The sequence below is a fragment of the Urocitellus parryii genome, chromosome 6, assembly GCF_045843805.1.
Source record: "Urocitellus parryii isolate mUroPar1 chromosome 6, mUroPar1.hap1, whole genome shotgun sequence".
Classification (NCBI taxonomy): domain Eukaryota; kingdom Metazoa; phylum Chordata; class Mammalia; order Rodentia; family Sciuridae; genus Urocitellus; species Urocitellus parryii.
In genome coordinates this window covers 16,558,034-16,575,910 of record NC_135536.1, presented here as the reverse complement: position 1 = coordinate 16,575,910, position 17,877 = coordinate 16,558,034, and the positions used below count along the sequence as shown (strand labels likewise).

At 44.5% G+C, this 17,877-nt stretch overlaps 1 pseudogene; it reads left to right on the top strand.

The window, feature by feature from the left end:
- Nucleotides 1-16,635: 16,635 nt before the first annotated feature.
- LOC113192381 (small ribosomal subunit protein uS17 pseudogene) lies at nt 16,636-17,122 on the top strand (annotated as a pseudogene).
- The last annotated feature ends 755 nt before the right edge of the window (nt 17,123-17,877 follow it).

The window sequence follows — 17,877 nt, the reverse complement described above, 5'->3', positions numbered from 1 at the left end:
CTACCCACCTCTCCAACTTCACCTGCTACCATTTGTCCGTCTACACCCTTCAGCCACCCGGGTCTTTTAGTTGGTCCAACCTGGCTTCCGGGATTTTTGTACTTATGGCTCTCTCCACCTGGAACTTTCTTGCCCAGATCCAAGCAGGGCAGCCTCTTCCCAGTGCTGCCTCCTAAGGTCGGAGGTGTCACAAAAGGGTCTGAGAGAAAGCAGCTGTCCCAAGAGAAACTGAGAAGATACAAATGCAGTCCCTAAGGGACCAGCAGCCTGCCCAGCCCACGTGTGACACTATCAAGGTTAGGAGGTGACATCAGCATCTCTGCTTTCCCCTGCCAGCCCATGACACACTCTGGACAAGCTCTCTGGGTAACCACCCCCTCCTCTCCTTGCCCCACCAGGTCTAACATGCAGGTGGACGGGTACCAGCCATCCTACGGCATCCAGCAGCCAGGCCAGTCTCATAACCACTCGATCTGGAGGGACCCAGGCTTGTCCTCCATGTAGAATCTCCATGTCCAGTACAGGAAATGGAAAATGATGTGGCCCTTAGGATTTAAATGCTGCCGTTCCCTTCTCACTCACCTGAATGTGCCTTCTTTTGTTCTTCTGAAAATCAACAGGTGGTTTTATCTTAATCTGGAAAACAGAATTGCACTGTCTCTTTCTCTCTATCCTCACACTCCCTCAGGTGGAAGCAGAGCCCATCAGCCTGGTGACAAACGATCTTGGGGAGGAATCAATTGGGGAATGAATAACGCATTCTGTTCTCTTTACTTAAAGACAACATTGAACTTGCTCCCTTGGACCCTCCCTGGAAGGGCTGGGAGAAATGTAGCACTTGCCTGTCCTGGGACCTCTGCCCATTGGCCCTCCATCAGGGCCACTTGTGGGATCTGCTCTACTCAAGCTGGTCAATCTTTATTGACAGATCCTGTTAAGAAGAGAGAGCCCAAGGTATAGCCGCCTGTCCTTTAAGAAGCGGTGTGTATTGCCATGATTAGTGATGTGAGCCTGGACTCAGAGCTAAGCTTGTGTCTTGACTTCAGAAAAAAAAAACGCTTCAGCTTTCTAAGCCTCAGTGTTCTTATCCTTAAAATGGGAATACCTTTTCTTGAGTGTTGGGATGAGGCTTCAGCAAGCCTATGTTTATGGCGGCACAGGTCACAAGAGCCAAGTAATGGAACCAGCTCTGGTGCCCATCCACAGATGAATGGATAAAGGAGATCTGGTATGTCTACACAATAGAATCTTACTCAGCCATAAGGAAGATTGAAGTTATGTCATTTGCTGGTAAACTGATGGAAATAGAGAACATCATGCTAGGAAAATAAGCCAAACTCAGAAAGTCAAGGGTTTAATGTTTTCTCTCATATGCAGAAGCTAAAGCAAAATATACATATAGAATTTTACCTTTATGTATATCTATAAAGCATCAACAGAAGAAAGACCAGTAGAATAGAGGAAGAGGAAAGGGGGAAAGAAGGAGGTGGGTGGAAGGTAAGTCCTGGGGACTGAAATGGAAGAAACGGTACTCCATGCACTTATGTCAAAATGACCTCACTATTATGTATAACTATAATGCACAAACAAAAATGTTTAAAAAATTAAAAATAAATAAATAAAGGCCAGGGCAAGGCAGCGGGGAGCCAAGGAGTGTGGACAGCCTTTGGAACTGAAAAAGGCAAGGGAAGGTACTCCCCTGGAGCCTCCAGCAGGAGCACAGCCCTGTGGACACCTGGACTTTAGCCCCATAGCAATCATTTAGATGTTACCACCTGCAAAATAATGTAAGGATGCATTTTCTTTAATCCATCCAGTTGGAGATAACCTGTCTCAGCAGCAATAGGAGCCTGGGGCTTCAACTGAATGTTTTCATTAAGCCTGGAGGGTCCAGGACCCAGGTCCACTCTTGCCCCAATTTAACAGATGGAGAAATTAAGGCCCAGAAAATTTAGGTAATTGACCAAATATCCCAGAACTTGTAACTGATGGAGTGAGACGGACCTCCTGAGCACTCCACTATCTGTGAAAATGAAAGCCTTTACAGAAAAAGCTTTGTAGAGAATTCTTGCTGATTTTTCTACAAGGCACAAAGCCCTAAGCCAATATAGCCATAAGAAAATGGTCAAAAAAAAAAAATCTACACATGGTACAATTGCTACACGCAGAGCCAGAGGCAGATCTTTTCATTCACAAAAAAAAAAAAAAAAAAAAAAAGCAGGACTCAGCAAGTCCGCACAGAAGCACAGCAGTCTCCAAGAAAAACACCTTGGTCAGTGTCCAGAGGCAGGGAAGCAGGTTTTCACCTGGCAGAACTGTGTACTGTGAAGAGGCCCACCGTGATGGCCCAACAGGTGGTCCTTTCAATGGAAATGGGCGGAACCTGGGTTATTTTCATTCCCATAGGACCGGCACAAACTGTTGTTTTCACCAGAAAATTATGAACAATCCAAACAGAGCAGAACTGTCAAGAGTGGGAAACACTCTCTGACATGGCAGCCCTGCTTGGTTTTCCCAAGCACAGTGGTTTGCAGACTGTGCACAGGAGCCAGTCTTGGGCACCCCACCCCTCTTTCCCTGTTGTACCCCACAAAGCACCATATCTGCCCGCACCATATACTTCATCTGAAGGAAGTTTCTGGATCATAATGCAAAGTTAAATGGGGCTTCTTCTGTTGACTTGGGTTTCCTACTGAGGCCCTGATGCTGAAGACTGAGCTTTCATCTAGGCAGAACTTGCTAAGAGGAGGTCAAACGAACTCAGAAACCACCTGCTGCCTCCAACCCTTACAAGAGAACTCACTGGAGAAAAGGTACTTTCTAGAAGAAAGAAACACAGTGCTAGAAAGCATGATGGCCAACAAAGGGACAGCAAGAGGCTTGCTCAGAGAGACCAGGGTAGTTGGCAGAAAGGGTCACCAGCCTCTGGGACCCCAGCTGGGTGCTTGCCAAGCTGCCTGTGTCACAGGGCTGACTTGCACTGTTCTGGGTAGGAGCATGAGAGGTTTGTGCTAACTCGGGGCACAGAGTCATGAATTGCACAACTCCAGGAGAACATTGTGAATGGTGCTCTCTGGGGATGTGCAATGTGACAGCCCTGGGAAAATCAGGCCTGGGTTCTCAGAGCTTGGCCTGCAACGGCAGGTGGGTAGGAGTCTCAAGCATTTGGAACAGGTTCATTGATCCAAGAGCGGAGAACGTTCCTGCCTGAGAGGCTCAAGTCTCAATCAACTGAAGCATACAAATGTCCTCATGGGGCTACATGGGTGAAGTCCACAAGATAGTCAGATCCGTCTTCAGAGGACCAATTCCAGCAGCGAAACGTTGCCTTTAAGATCAATTCCTGATCCAAAACGTCATGAGCTTTCTGCTCCCCTCCTGCATTTAACATGAACTTAAGGATACTGCCCAGCCTTCTCTCAGGCATTGATAATGTTGCTTTTCCCACTCTTGGGAAACATTTAAATACAGCCACCTATATAGCCTTCATATAAATTTCTCACTCTGCATTTATTAATATGCTAATTTAGAATACTCTAGTTCTCTTCAACATAAGATAATTGTTCTGACCATTAATTGGAGACATTTCCTCTAAATTAATAAAAATCATGATGCTGGGGTTGTGGCTCAGTGGTAGAGCACTTGCCTAGCATGTGTGAGGCACTGGGTTCAATTCTCCTCATTGCATATAAATAAATGAATAAAATAAAGGTCCATCAATGTCTAAAAAAATATTTTTTTAAAAAAAATCTACTTGGTTCTGTCGCCTTTGTAGGGACTAGGCTGAAGTGGATGACTGAGAATTTGTTCTAGTTCCCAGATTTGAATGACTACCAATGGCATTTGAAAGCTTGGAATCTTATCATTTGTAAAATTCTTCTTGGTGTAATATCTCATAGCAGATCACCTAGTGATTTTAAATAATGAACAAAACATTGTAAATGTCCTTGATGTCCACATGGGACCAAAACCTAAAGGGAATTCACTGACAGGAGAACATCTTAAATATTAGAAACTTAATTATAATTGTTCAACTATGGACTTGCTCATCCCTACAGCCAGCTCCTCTCGGGATTGTGGACTTTATTAAAAAACCCAATTGCTGATTCCTGCAATCCTAGCTACAACAGCACTCTGTTCTTTGGGGGTCTGATTAGAGTAAAGTAAAAATTTTAAACTTAGCACTTATCTCACCATGAAGTGAGTTAAGTACTTCCCTGGGCCCACTGAGCATCAATCCCTCCCAATCTGGTCCAATTGTGCACTTGACCCACTATACAGGGAATTGTTCAAGACATTTGTAGAATCTTGCTCAGTGGTCCAAATTTTGGATTCTAAAGCACTTTATGTAGCTCTTCATAATCTAATCCTGCTTGGCTTCTGAGACCTCACATCACTGGACATAAAAATAAGTCATGTTCTGAAATTTTGGATATCCTGTAGCATGTTGGAAGTGGAGAAGACTTTGATACCCTGTAGACCAAAGCCTGGTACTCCCACTGACTTACTGTGTGATGTTAGGCAAGTCACTTATCCTCTTTGAGCCTCACATTCACACAGGAAACAAGAACAAAAACAGTGCTCAAGAAAAACCTCATTTGCAGAACTGTTATTTTTTTAATGGTGTATTTAAAATGGTAGTTCACTTGATAAATGGATACTGCTGCATCAGGGTAGATCTGTTGCTGGCCTTACCATCATTAGGTACACACACTAATCCTACTCTCTCTTGGTGCGAGTTCCCCTCTCCTATACAGCAGCCCTCCAGCTGTTTCTCATTCCTTCTGCTCTGTTCTGCTGTCCGGTAGAGTCACGCTACAATGAATTTATAAAGCAGGTCAGAAAAGGAGAGAAGATGCAGACATATGAAGCACAGGAGAATTCCTCTCCATCCTGTTGCTCCTGCCTACACAGCTTGAACACACTGGCTCTTCAACCACCTTCTGATTTTTCTCCCCTAAACCAGACATATAGGCATCAGAGTCCTTGTGTCTTGAATTAAGCTTAATGCCTAAAATTAGAGGCTTAAGATGTATACTGATTCCAAATGAGGCCATTATATTGGTCAAAGTATGGTGTGGATTTGGTTTTCTGCAAATATTCCTAGCAAATCCAACGCACCATCAATTATAAAATGCATTATTCTTCATGTACCTCTCAAAAATTAGAAGTGCCAATTAAACTATGGCATGTCATTAGTAGTAAGATACATTCTGATTTCAGAAATGTTAAAGAATCTTTAAAAACTGTTTTATAATTAATGTATGGCACTATAATATTTATCTTTTTTTAAATATATATTTTTATAAATTTATTTATTTTTTATGCGGTGCTGAGGATCGAACCCAGCGCCTCACCCGTGCTAGGCAAGTGCTCTACCACTGAGCTATTGTCCCAGCCCCATAATATTTATGTTTTTTTTTTAATATTTTTTATTTTTTATTTTCGGTGGACACAACATCTTTCTTTGTATGTGGTGCTGAGGGTCAAACCCGGGCCGCACGCATGCCATGCTACCTCTTGAGCCACATCCCCAGCCCCTAATATTTATCTTGATGAAACAGAAAAGTAAAATCCACGGATCTTATTTTTATTTCTTTGAGTTTCACACAGAGCCTGGCCACCAGTAAACAAATATTTGTTTAATGAATAAATACATGTATAAATAAACGAATTGCATAACAGCCACATTACTATGGGGTTTTATCATTTAAAAAGAAAATTGTAATGCTTTAGGAAAATCATGATAAAAATTAAATATTTACCATTTCAACAACCATCCATCTAAAACCCATTTTTTTAAAAAAAAGAAAGAAAGAAACTTCTCTCCAAACAGTGTGTTGCTGCAATATTGGAGACCTAGATCCAGTAATAGATTCCAAAAATTTAGTATCTTCTTAATAGCCAATTTCAAAGTAGATGCTATTTTAAGGTTTGCAGCATCTGAGACCATAAAATGTAAGGTGGTTATTCAGAAACATCTGGCAACATCCTCAGGGCACACTTTGGGTTCCTATTAACTAGGATAGCATTGGCCTTTTTGATAACAGGGGATACAGATTCGTTCAACAGCACCTTCTCTTTCCTTTGGTAGCACTAAATTGGCTACAGACTTCCAGCTATTTCTGGAACTGAACCAACCCCTGCATGGGAATGGGAATGAAGTCTTGTGAATCACGACCTCAAAAGAAGTTTCCATTAGGAGAATTCAGCCTCCCCTTCCCGCCCAGGGCAGCTCCCAAGAGTAGCTTGGCTCTAATTCATTGCAATTAACATTGGTGCATTTCATCCCAGGTATACAGAGGCAGCTATTATATATAACAGATAAAGAACTCTAGAAGCAAAGATGAGATGACAAGGGCATGGATTTTGGAGATCCACACGTTTAGAAGGTTCTCTGGGGGACTTTCAGAGGCCCCCACTTCTCTCTGCCCTGCAGTGGGAACATCAAATCCCAGCCTGCATCGGCTCTTTGCTTAAACAGATTTTCATTAGAGCCCTTTTGTGTGAAAGCAGAATTTCATCCACAGCCACTGACTGTCAGATCCCTTTCAGGTGAAAGACCCGGGATCAAAATAGATGAATCATATCATGCAAATGTTCCTACAGATAGGGAAATTGAAGAGGAAATACCTTCTTTATGGATAAAAATGATTCATTCAGCTGACTTTTTGCAGAATACAGTGGGTCTTTCTCCCAGGACACGTTACCCTTGTGCAAGTCAAGAGTCAAAAATGTCCATTTTCAGTACAACCTCCGTGCCTCTTGAGCATGCAGGTCCACAAAGAAATCATACAGCTATTTATCCTTGAGTATGCTTAAGGATGAACTAAAAGGAATTAATTATAGCACAGCTGCCTCTGTTCTTTCACAGCAAAGAATAACGACCCCCCTCCTCACCCATCATGTACTGGAACCACCACGATCATTATCTTTTTCCTCTATCAATCAACATCCCCCATTATTCCAAACCTACAGATGACTTTGCTCTCCTCCTTGTAATCAGAGAGAAATGATTGATTCCACTGTGTGAGAGGCCAGTGGATCCCAGCCTTCAGCACTGATGATTTAGACCATTCTTCTCCCCTCCCCCAATAGTCCCTCTGACCCAGACCTGTGTCACAGTGACCCTTCACAACCTTGTTATTTCTCACCCATATTGCTGCAGTTTCTTCATAACAGTCTCCAGCTGGCACTGATCTCTCCCCCTGACTTAGATTATGTACACCCACCTGGCTGTTACCTGAAATGCAACTTGTATCCTACAGTTTTCCAAGGCTCCTGATTGCCTAGGGAAATAAATCAATATTCAACCTAGTAGCTCAAGTGCCTACAAGAAGCCAACTCCTTCCTTCTCACCTTCACCTCTCCATCAACTGGAGACTTGCTCTTTCTCAAACAGATGCCTCAGTTTTCCTCCTGGGTGCCTGGTTAATAGCATTCCCTCTGCCTGGAAACCCATGCATGACTACATTTTGCATCTCAACCTTCCAAATCCATCTGAAATGCCACATCTTCCAGGCGGCCTTGCTGGACCCCAGAGCTGGCTATTCCTCCCCAAATCCCTTGGCATACACCCACTGCATCTCTCCTGGGGTCCTTGTCCCAATCTGCCTCCCACTCCATCTTTTGGTTTCTGGTTTATCACTTCCTAAAACATAGTCATCTCCTTCATATTCCCAAAAGTACCACCTGGCAAAAACTCTCCAGAGTGAACTGAATGTGAAAAAAAGCTTCTCTAACCCTGGTTCTAGACTGAGGCTCACTCAGCCACTCAACCGACAAAGCGGATGTCACAAGGCATATGTAAAAGCTGCTCCACGGGGCGGGCGCTGGGTTCAGCAAGCCTACATCTCACCTTCTCACTGGTGTGCTTCTCTCAGCCTGTTTTGCTGCCAAACTATTGGGAGCAAAAAAGATGACATCTAATTCATGTTTTCATTTTTTTCCAGCACAAGGGCTGAACATGCTAAGTATTCAATAAATGCAGGCTGAACCCCATTCATTCAGTTTCATCGTGTCACAACAACAGAGTTTTAACAGCACCCTGGGTTCCTAAAATGATGCTGTTGGCAGTCCACCTTAGGTGACACACAGATGCAACCTTTTTGCAATGGTCATGGGTTTATTTTAACACACACTAGGAAAATTAGAATAAGCATAAATTACCCATGTTTTCAGAGCTACTACTGCTTGTGTTAAAACTATGATTAGTTAAGTTTTTAAGTGAGGATAGAGCTAGGGTTGTGGCTCAGCAGTCAGCACTCACCTAGCAAGCATGAGGCACTGGGTTCGATCCTCAGCACCACATAAAAAATAGAATAAAGGTATTGTGTCCACCTATAACTAAAAATGAATATTTAATAAATGGAGATAGAAGTTTAAGGAAAAGTATTAAGTATAGTAGATATCATAGCTTATAGCAAAGCTAAATTTGTTTAAGTTTTTAAAAGTGAACTCAACTACTAAGTATATACTGGTATGGGTGATATTTAAAATATAGCTTCCCCAAAATTAAAAAGTAAAGGTGATATAGGAGCTTAAGAAAGCCTGTCCTGACCAGTATTTCAAGTTTGAAGCTGGTTTTGCTACCAAATGCACCTACTGCAAGATTATCCCTCACAAATGTTCCTTCAAGTCACATCAGATCTCAGAAACCTCAAGCAGCTATTACTACCAACCTAATCTCACCTCCTCTATTGACAGTTTCCCTAACCCTCTTTTCCAAACTTCTCCTGATTTCCTTCCCAATACGTTTCGGCCCTTTGTGTCCCTTGGGCAAATCTTGCAAATGTGCACAAACTTGCCTGTGCTTAGCCAGATCTTCCCCTCTTTCTTCACCAGACCATGCACATTCCTTCCCCTGAGCAATGGAAATTCAAAACCACCAGCTTCTTCTACTTCATTCTTGGCCCTCACCACTCTTCATCGATGACATTAGTGGTCTTCACTTGTGACTTTGCATTTACCCACATTTATGTTTCACCTCCCAATTAGACTATGAACTCAGCAAGGGCACGACTATGTCTTTTTTTTTTTTTAAAGAGGAGAGAGAGAGAGAGAGAGAGAGAGAGAGAGAGGAGAGAGAGAATTTTAATACTTATTTTTTAGTTTTCGGCGGACACAACATCTTTGTATGTGGTGCTGAGGATCGAACCCGGGCCGCATGCATGCGAGCGCACTACCACTTGAGTCACATCCCCAGCCCACGACTATGTCTTTAATGTTGCATAAGGTCTCGAGCGGTCTCTAACAGTGCTGAGCGTACCACAAGCACTGCACATATGCTTCATATTAGAATAAACCAAAAACTAGCATGTCCAGAAAACATGTAATGCTGGGTGCTCTGCCTGATTCCCAAACTCTGAACTTGGTTTAGGAGGCACCCACCCTAGCACCATGCACATGGGTTCTTCCCTCATTCATCACATAAAGAGCACATTGTCAGGGTATTTTAATAAGAAAATCATTCAATGAGGACTTATTCCTAATACTTTCCCCAAACTCAACTATGCCTTCAAATAAAGTGGGTGGAGCCCAAAATGGAGAAAAATTTGGCCTTGAAAATTCATTTTACTCCTCATAACTTTAAAATAAATAAGAAAACACCTATGCTATATTGTATTTCCCTTACCCTTTCATTCAGTGTGGTTTCAGACATCGTCTGAGCAAATATAGAACAGTGATGATAAACATGGACTTTGGAATTACTCAGACCTAAGTTGGTCTCTCAGCTGAACTGTACCAGCTCCAGGATCTTGTGAAAATCCACTTATTCACATAGAAAACATTAATTGGAAACTACTATACAACAGACAGCGTGACTGTTCTCCTAGGTCTCAGCGTTCCCCTCCATAAAATGGAAACGATAACATTCTCTGACAATAGAGACATTGTCGGGGCTAAGTAAGAAAAAGTATGCAAAGCATCTGGCACTGTTTCAAGTTCATCTAACCACACATGATGGTTGTCCCTGTCATCATCACATCACCATCAGCAGCAGCTTTGCTGTCCTCGTTATCATTACCATTACCATTATCTTCAGTCTTCACAAGAGCATTTCACACTGCTAATTAAGTTCAGCTTCCTAAGACTCTCTCCTCCCTTGATTTCATGATGATATCATTTTAGGAGTTTTAATTTATTAATTTTTTTAGTTTTAGTTTATAAAATTAACAAAACAAACATTTTTTTCCAGGGCATCATGCAGAGAATTGTAACAGGGTGCTGTGACAGAAGGTGCTTGGCAGGAGTGGGTGGTTACAGAAAGCTTCTCTGACTGAGGACATGGCATTTGGGATGAGATTTCAGAGGTGAGGAGGAGCTGGTCACATGAAGATTGAGTAGAAGAGAAAAGGAGGGGAACAACGGGCCCAGGAAAAGGCCCTCCAGTAGAGAAGAGCTGATCTGTTCAGGGGACAGAAAGAAGTCCAGACAGAGCTGGACAAGGAGCCTCAAGACAAGGTTGGGAAAGGAATTAGGAGCAGCCACCACACAGGGCATGGCAGGCCAGCAACAGGACCTCAGCTGGTGCGCCAAGGGGAAGAGGCCCAGTGCAGAATCGTTAGCTCAAGGGTACAGAATTCTGACTTGATCTCTCCATGGCTAACCCACAGAGAAACCATTACTGGAAGCAGAAGTAAAGAAACCAATAAAAATATATATCAGCCATCCAACTAGGAATACGCATGGGGCCAGGGTGGTGGCAGCAGAGGCAGATAGAGAGGAGGGCGTCTGGGGTTCCTCAGGCAGATTTGGGATGCAGAGTCCACAGTTCTGTGTTAGTCCTGGTAATGGGAAGGAGCCCGGACACACGAGTGGACACACCAAGGAGGCAGCTGGAGATACACTCTTAGAAGCGGTACCATTTTTGTGGCGCTAAGGAGCCACAGAGATCACCTAGGGTAATGTACGGTCCAAGACCAGAAGGGCCTCCATCTAAGCATGTGGACCTTCAGCCACGTAGAAATGGGCAACATGACAGGAACTAACAGGAAACTGAGAGGCCAGGAAGGTGGACAGAAAACCCAGAGAATATGGAGTCACAAAGAAAGTGAAAGACGGAGCTGGTGCTGTGGCTCAGTGGTAGCACACTTGCCTGGTATATGTGAGGCACTGTGTTCAATTCTCAGCACTGCATATAAATAAATGAAATAAATGTCTATCGACAACTTATATATATATAAAGAAAGTGACAGAAAGGGGAAATCCTGGGGAATGATAGTGGCCAAATTATATTGTTATATCATGTGCATGTGAGAATATGTAACAATGAATCCCACTGTTATATGTAATTATAATGCACCCATAAAAAGTATAGAACACTTTAAAAATGCAAGTGAAGTGACAGAAGGAAGTACCTCAAGAAGGGCAAAGTCGTTGGCCATTTGTGAGTGAAGATGTGCAAACACTGCCTGTCACCGTCACACTCACCCTCCTCCTGTCCTACTAACAGGCCCTATTTTACTTAAATATTAGTTAAATGACAACATTTCAAAGAACACTGGCCCGACTCACAGACTTGAAATGAATCTTAATTGGTCCAATATAATAAGGATAATATCATTCCCTCTTGCTCGTGATTGGTTTAAGGACTGAAATAAGAAGTGTGTGCAGGAGTTCCAGGGAGGAAAATAATCCTCCATGATAAAAAAGGAAGAAAGGAAGGAAGAGAGAGAGAGGAGAGAAGACAAGACAAGACAAAACAAGGCAAGGCAAGGCAGAGTGCAGTGGCACATACCTGGAATCCCAGCCGGGGAGGCTGAGGCAGGAGGATCCCAAGTTCAAGATCATCCTCAGCAACTTAGTGAGGCCCTAACCAACTCTGCAAGATGCTGTCTCAAAATAAAAAAATAAAAAAGGTTGGGGGGAGTGGCTCAGTGGTTAAGTGCCCCTGGGTTCAACCCCCAGGAAAGAAAGAGGGAGAGTGAGAGGGAAAAAGAAAGAAGGAAGGAAGGAAAGAAGGAAGGAAGGGAAGGAAGGGAGAGAAAGAAAGAATCAGAGAGAAAAAGAAAGGAAGAAAAGGCCACTTCAGTTCCTTCCCTGATTTGAGGACATAACGGCTGCTGGAGCCCCCTGGGAGCCTTTCCTGATGTGATGAAGACAGACAGGGCAGGAAGCTGAACAAATCTGGGCCCTTGATGGCATTACAAAACCGCTGAGCCAGCCTGGGACACCCGTGCTCAGTGAGGACACCACTCTCTTAGCTGTCAATGCCGGGGTTCGGTGAGCCACTTTAGCAGGACATTCTGCAACATATGGCAGCAAGCATCCTAATGGACACTTAAGAGAAAGACCAGAAAGACAATGCAGTGTCTACTGCTGACCTGGATAGGAGCAATCCCCGGGAAGTGGGCTGGCTCAGGAAGAAGGTGAGGTGAGGAAGTGAGACAGTGTTCTCAGACCCCTCTCTCCGGAGATGTTGAATGAGATGCTGGCTGGAGGGGAGGGGTCCAGGGGAGTGGTGGGAGATCCATTTACATGCTGAAAGAAATATGCAAGAAGAGAGGGAGAGACTGATGGTTCAGCAGAAGACAGGATGTCCCAAAGAGCAAAGGTGTCCCCAGGGTAAGTAGAGGGATTGGCCTTAGAGAGAAAAGACCCTCTTCATCCATGGAGGAATGAAGTAGAACCAGAGGGCAGGGATGCCACAGGTAGCTGGCAATGTGATCGCTGAAAACGAGGTTGTTCTGCAGATCGCATCTTTTTTTAAGTCAAGTCTGAGTGTTCAAAGTGTCAGATGCTTCTCAAGATCCATCCAGGACTTCCCTCCAGTCCTTCCTCACTCTTACTCTCAATTCCTTTCTTCAAGGCCCCACAGAACTCCTTCTCTCTTCTCCAATATGTATTGTGTCTTGGGTTGAAGTTGGCATCCCCTGGGCCACCAGAATGGATGCCCCTTAAGGGCAGGGACCATCCCATGAACATCTCAGTATCTGTCACAGAACCTGGTCCACGTGTTTACAAATATACTGAATCAAAATAGTCTGACTGTGGTGAGATAAGAAAGAAACTGCGAAATTTGGCACAGTGGCGCACACCTGTAATCCCAGCAGGTCAGGAGGCTGAGGCAGGAAGATCGTGAGTTCAAAGCCAGCCTCAGCAACAGCGAGGCAATAAGCGACTCAATGAGACCCTGTCTCTAAATAAAATACAAAATAGGGCTGGGGATGTGGCTCAGTGGTCGAGTGCCCCGGAGTTCAATCCCTGGTACCCCCCACCCCAAAAAAAGACACTTGACCTACATTATCTAACACTTGATAAAATTTACTTATAATCCCTGAATCAATACTCATGGTATTTTTGTGGCCATTCACAAGCCTGGGCAGCATAGTGGAAATGTTTTAAATCACCTGATACTTACATTCAGAGCTAAGGTTGAACAAGGCTACATTCTGATTTCTTGTTCCTGCTCTATACTACAAGCAAGTGTCCTTTTGTGATGTCATGAGTGCCATCTTTTTCACATTTTTAACTTTTTGTGGGTGACTTAAAATGAAGCAGTGTCTAGTGTCCCTATATGCAAGAAGACGTGAGGTGTCTTAGAAACATTACATGTGTTAGATAAGCTTCCTTCAGGCATGAGTTACCATGCTGTTTCCACAAGTTCAGTGCTCAGTGAATCAACACTACGTGACAAGGTGACTTCAAACAGGAACACAGATAAAACAAGGTTATGTCTGTATCACTGGATGAGCCTGCTGAACCAGAGGTTTGCAGCAAGCTGGCCTGGTGTTACCCTGGAATAAATGGTTTGCATTTGCTCATTCAGCATGCAGCAAGTGTGTAGAACATAGTAATTATCATAAATAATGAGAATCAACTGGACTTCACTTTGCCCTCTTTTGAGAAGCAGAATTAGAGAAACAAATTGGGAGGAGCCCCAACAAGTCTTAACCTCCCTTTGCCTGCTGCATGGATCACCTACCAGCACCAGGATTCGTACTGAAGACGTCTTGGGGAGAGAGCTGCTGAGTAGCTAAGATTACGTCCCCTGAGGTCCATTTAGCCCGCCTGAGAAGTCAAGCAGCTTGGGGCACTGAAGCCTCTCCCCTCACTCCCATGAGGCAGAGAAGCAGGGAGGATAAGCTTTCCCATATGTCTTCATTTGGTTTCCCCAGAAACTGAACCTGCAATAAGGATTTGAACACACGTAGCTTGGAAGGCAAAGAAAGTACCAGGAGGGGACTGGAGAAGAGGAGCTAGGGATGGCAAGGCAGCCTGGAACACTGAGAAAAGGTCTAGCATCGAGCTAGCCACACTGTGGGCAAAAGGAATTTTTCCTACCTGGAAAAACATATTCCTGAGTTCTCCAACCCAAGACTCAGGGAGCTGGGGTGGTCATGCACTATCTCCCGTCAGTCAGTGTTTGAGGGTACACTAGCTCCCCACCCTTTCTGCCTTCCATGGGGCAGCAAAGTTGTTTCAGTTTAAAAAGGGGGGGATGCAAGAATTGGCAGTCAGAAGTTGGTCACTGTGTATAGGAGTGGGAACAATGAGGACAAGGATAGGCACTGGACGTCCACTACATCATACCGAGCTGACACTGAAAGTCCCACATCAACTGAGACCAGGGCTGGAACCACTGCCTACAGTAGACCACGTTCCCCTACGTCAAGCACATACCAGCCGTCACGTGCTTCCAGACACCTAGCTAATTCAAGGGCCAATTCCCATCAGTTTTACATCAAAGCAAGGTGTTGTGCTTCTAAAGGAACCTGGAAGTACACAGGGTTACTGTCCTTCTATGGTAGAAGGAAACATGGGAAAACATGGAAAACTCATTTGCACTTTAGATGATCCAAGGAGGCCTTTTCCCTAGAATAGCCTGGGCTAGAAATGTGAGGGAGGACTAGTACTTGGTGGGTGTGCTGCTATCCCACCTCCACAGCCCACTTAGTTCCCTGATGATCAACAAAGACGGGCATCCCTGCCAAGGGAGCACTGGTACTCAGCCTTTTCCTGTCCCACCCTGTCTCAGCCACTAAAGAATGGACACGCCATCTCCTGTCTCCAGAGAAGCCCTGGGGTGTGGAGGGGGTGCAGGTCGGAGAGGAGGAGGGGAGCTGTCTTACACTCCCGTGTTTCACCACAATCCACTATTGAAGAAGAACAAAGAAGAACAAAGAACGATGACCTCTCCTCCATCACACTGGTGACTAGACGGCTGGGCTGCAAACCCAGAGAGTATGTTTCTCCCATCATTTGCATTTCTGTCACTTTCCCAGGTGATACGGTTTAGATATGAGGTGTCCCCCAAAAGCTTATGTGTGAGACAGTGCAAGAAGGTTTAGAGGTGAAATGATTGGGTTATGAGTGTTTTGACCTAATCATTAGTGCATTAATCCCCTAACAGGGGGATAACTGCAGGCAGGTAGGGTGTAGCTGGAGGAAGTAGGTCCCAGGGGGTGTGCCTTTGGGGTATATATTTTTTCCTTGCAGAGCAGGGCGCTCACACTTGTGTGCGCTCTCTCTCTCTCTCTCTCTCTCTCTCTCTCTCTCTCTCTCTCTCCTTCTTGCCTTCCTGGTACCACGCGCCCCGCTGCTTCCCTCCACCACACACTTCCACTATGACATTCTGCCTCACATTAGGCCCCGAGGAATGGAGCTGGCCATCTATGAACTGAGACCTCTGAAACCGTGAGACCCAAATCAACTTTTTCTCCTCGAAAATTGTTCTTTTCAGGTCTTTTGGTCATAAGAGTAAAAAAAAACTGCCTAAAACACAAGGTCATAGCATAATCCTTGGGAAATGGACAAAAGAATAACTGACCACTGCATGTCTCAGAAGCCACCATATAGTTGTATAGCCACAGAGCCATGTCCTCTGTAGATGGAGAATATCAGGGACTCCCATGACCCCAGCAATGAGGACTAGGCAGGCCTGGCCCGGGGCAACCTCCCAAGTGGGACTCACTTGCCTACATAGAGATGAAGCTCAGCTGGTACAGAAGCCCAGCCAGAGACCAGAGTGGGCAAGAGCCAAGGTCTTGCCTTGAAGCCAAATCCCAGCTCAAGTATTTCCAGGGGGATGACCATGTCCAAGTATGTGCACACACTCAGTCCCTGGTTGCCTCGTTTTCAAAACAGAGCTACTACTGCTGTCTCGGATGATTGTCCATTTCTTCATTCAGAATAGATATGGGTGCCACAACATGAGTGAACCCTAACAATATTACCTAAGTGAAAAAGGCTACATGGTGTTCCATTTATATAAAGTGTCCAGATTCGTCAAATCCATAGAATAGAAAGATCTGTGGTTGCCTGAGGCTGGGAGAGGCTGAGGGGAAATGGAGAGTGATTGCCAACAGGTATGGGTTTCTTTTTGGAGTTGTGAATATTTTCTAAAATTGGATAGTGATGATGGTCACACAACACTGTGAATAGACTAAAAAAACCACTGAATTGTACATTTTTAAATAGATAAATTTATGGCATATAAAGTACATCTTATAGAAGCTAGGGCTTTTTTTAATAGATATAGATCCCTCACTACATGCAGGTTCTTTGAAACCCATGAGTAAATATCTAGGTTGGTTGGCTAAATATCAGGATATTAACCAGAAGAACAAGCAAAGTGACATAGGCCACTGGAAAGAATAAATTATAGCCTTTTTTTTCCACATGGCCAGGAAGATGAGGCATGTTCGAACTGAGCATGACCACCAAAAGTAGCCAACCATCTCTCAAAACAAGAAAAGGGCCTTGCTGGGAGAAATGAACAAGGAGAAGCTCGTGCAATACAAGAACATTGGTTTGGGCTTCAAGATGCCCAAAGAAGCCATTGAGGGTGCCATCACTGGCAAGAAACAGCCCTTCCCTGGTGGCAGACCCTATTAGGCGTGGTGATCAAGATAAAGATGCAGAGGACCATTATAATCCACTAAGACTATCTCAACTACATCCACAACTACAATCGCTTTGAGAAGTGCTACAAAAACATATCCATGCATCTATCCCCTGCTTTCAGGTTATCCAAATCGGTGACATTGTCACAGTGGGGGAGGAACAGCCCCTGAGCAAGATGGTGTGCTTCAACCTACTCAAGGTCACCAAGGCCACTACCACCAAGAAGCAATTCCAGAAGCTTTCAGACTGGATGTCTGTGCACTTCCTGAAATAAAATAAAGATATTTTCCCCTTTCCAAAAAAAATAATAAATTATATCTTATGTGTTATGCACTGAGTACTTTGCTTAATGCATTGAAGATCTCCAGTAAAGATCTGCTACCAGTTACATCATTGCCATCATCTAATAGGTGCCTCCCATGCCCAGCACTGAGCCCTGCTCTTTGCATGCACAGTCTCACTTCAGTCTCACCACAGTACCCATTCCCCAGGGGTGGGTATTGCTACCGTTTCTGGATCTCAGGTAGGGTAACCTGCACTCAGAGAGGTAAGTTAGCACCTAAGGTCAGAAGCTTGGAAGTGGCAGAGGGGGGCCACCTACACCTTCTCATCACACATCTCATCTCTAGCAGCAGCCAGTCAGAAAACATGGTCATCAGTACCACTGACCGACAGGACCGGTTTCAAATACAACAGAAAGCTCTGGGAGCTTCTGGCAGGATGGCCTCTCCCAGCCACTCAGCTAAGAGCCCTGGCAACATCAGTGTGGCCTTACTGACCTGCCTCAAGCTCCAGGTACGACGCTCAGGACCCCTGGATTGTTTGTGAACATCACAGCCAGTTCAACCATCTGATGCCTCCTTAGGCTCTTGTGACTCAGGCTGGTCTATTCACCTGTCTGCTCCAGCAGCCTGGAGATGGCCAGCCTCATCCCAAACAGAAGCCCATCCCAACCCCCATTTAGAAGACACCGACACTCTGGAAATCCTGAATAGCAAAACGTTCCCATCTGCTAGAGTGTGTGCCTGT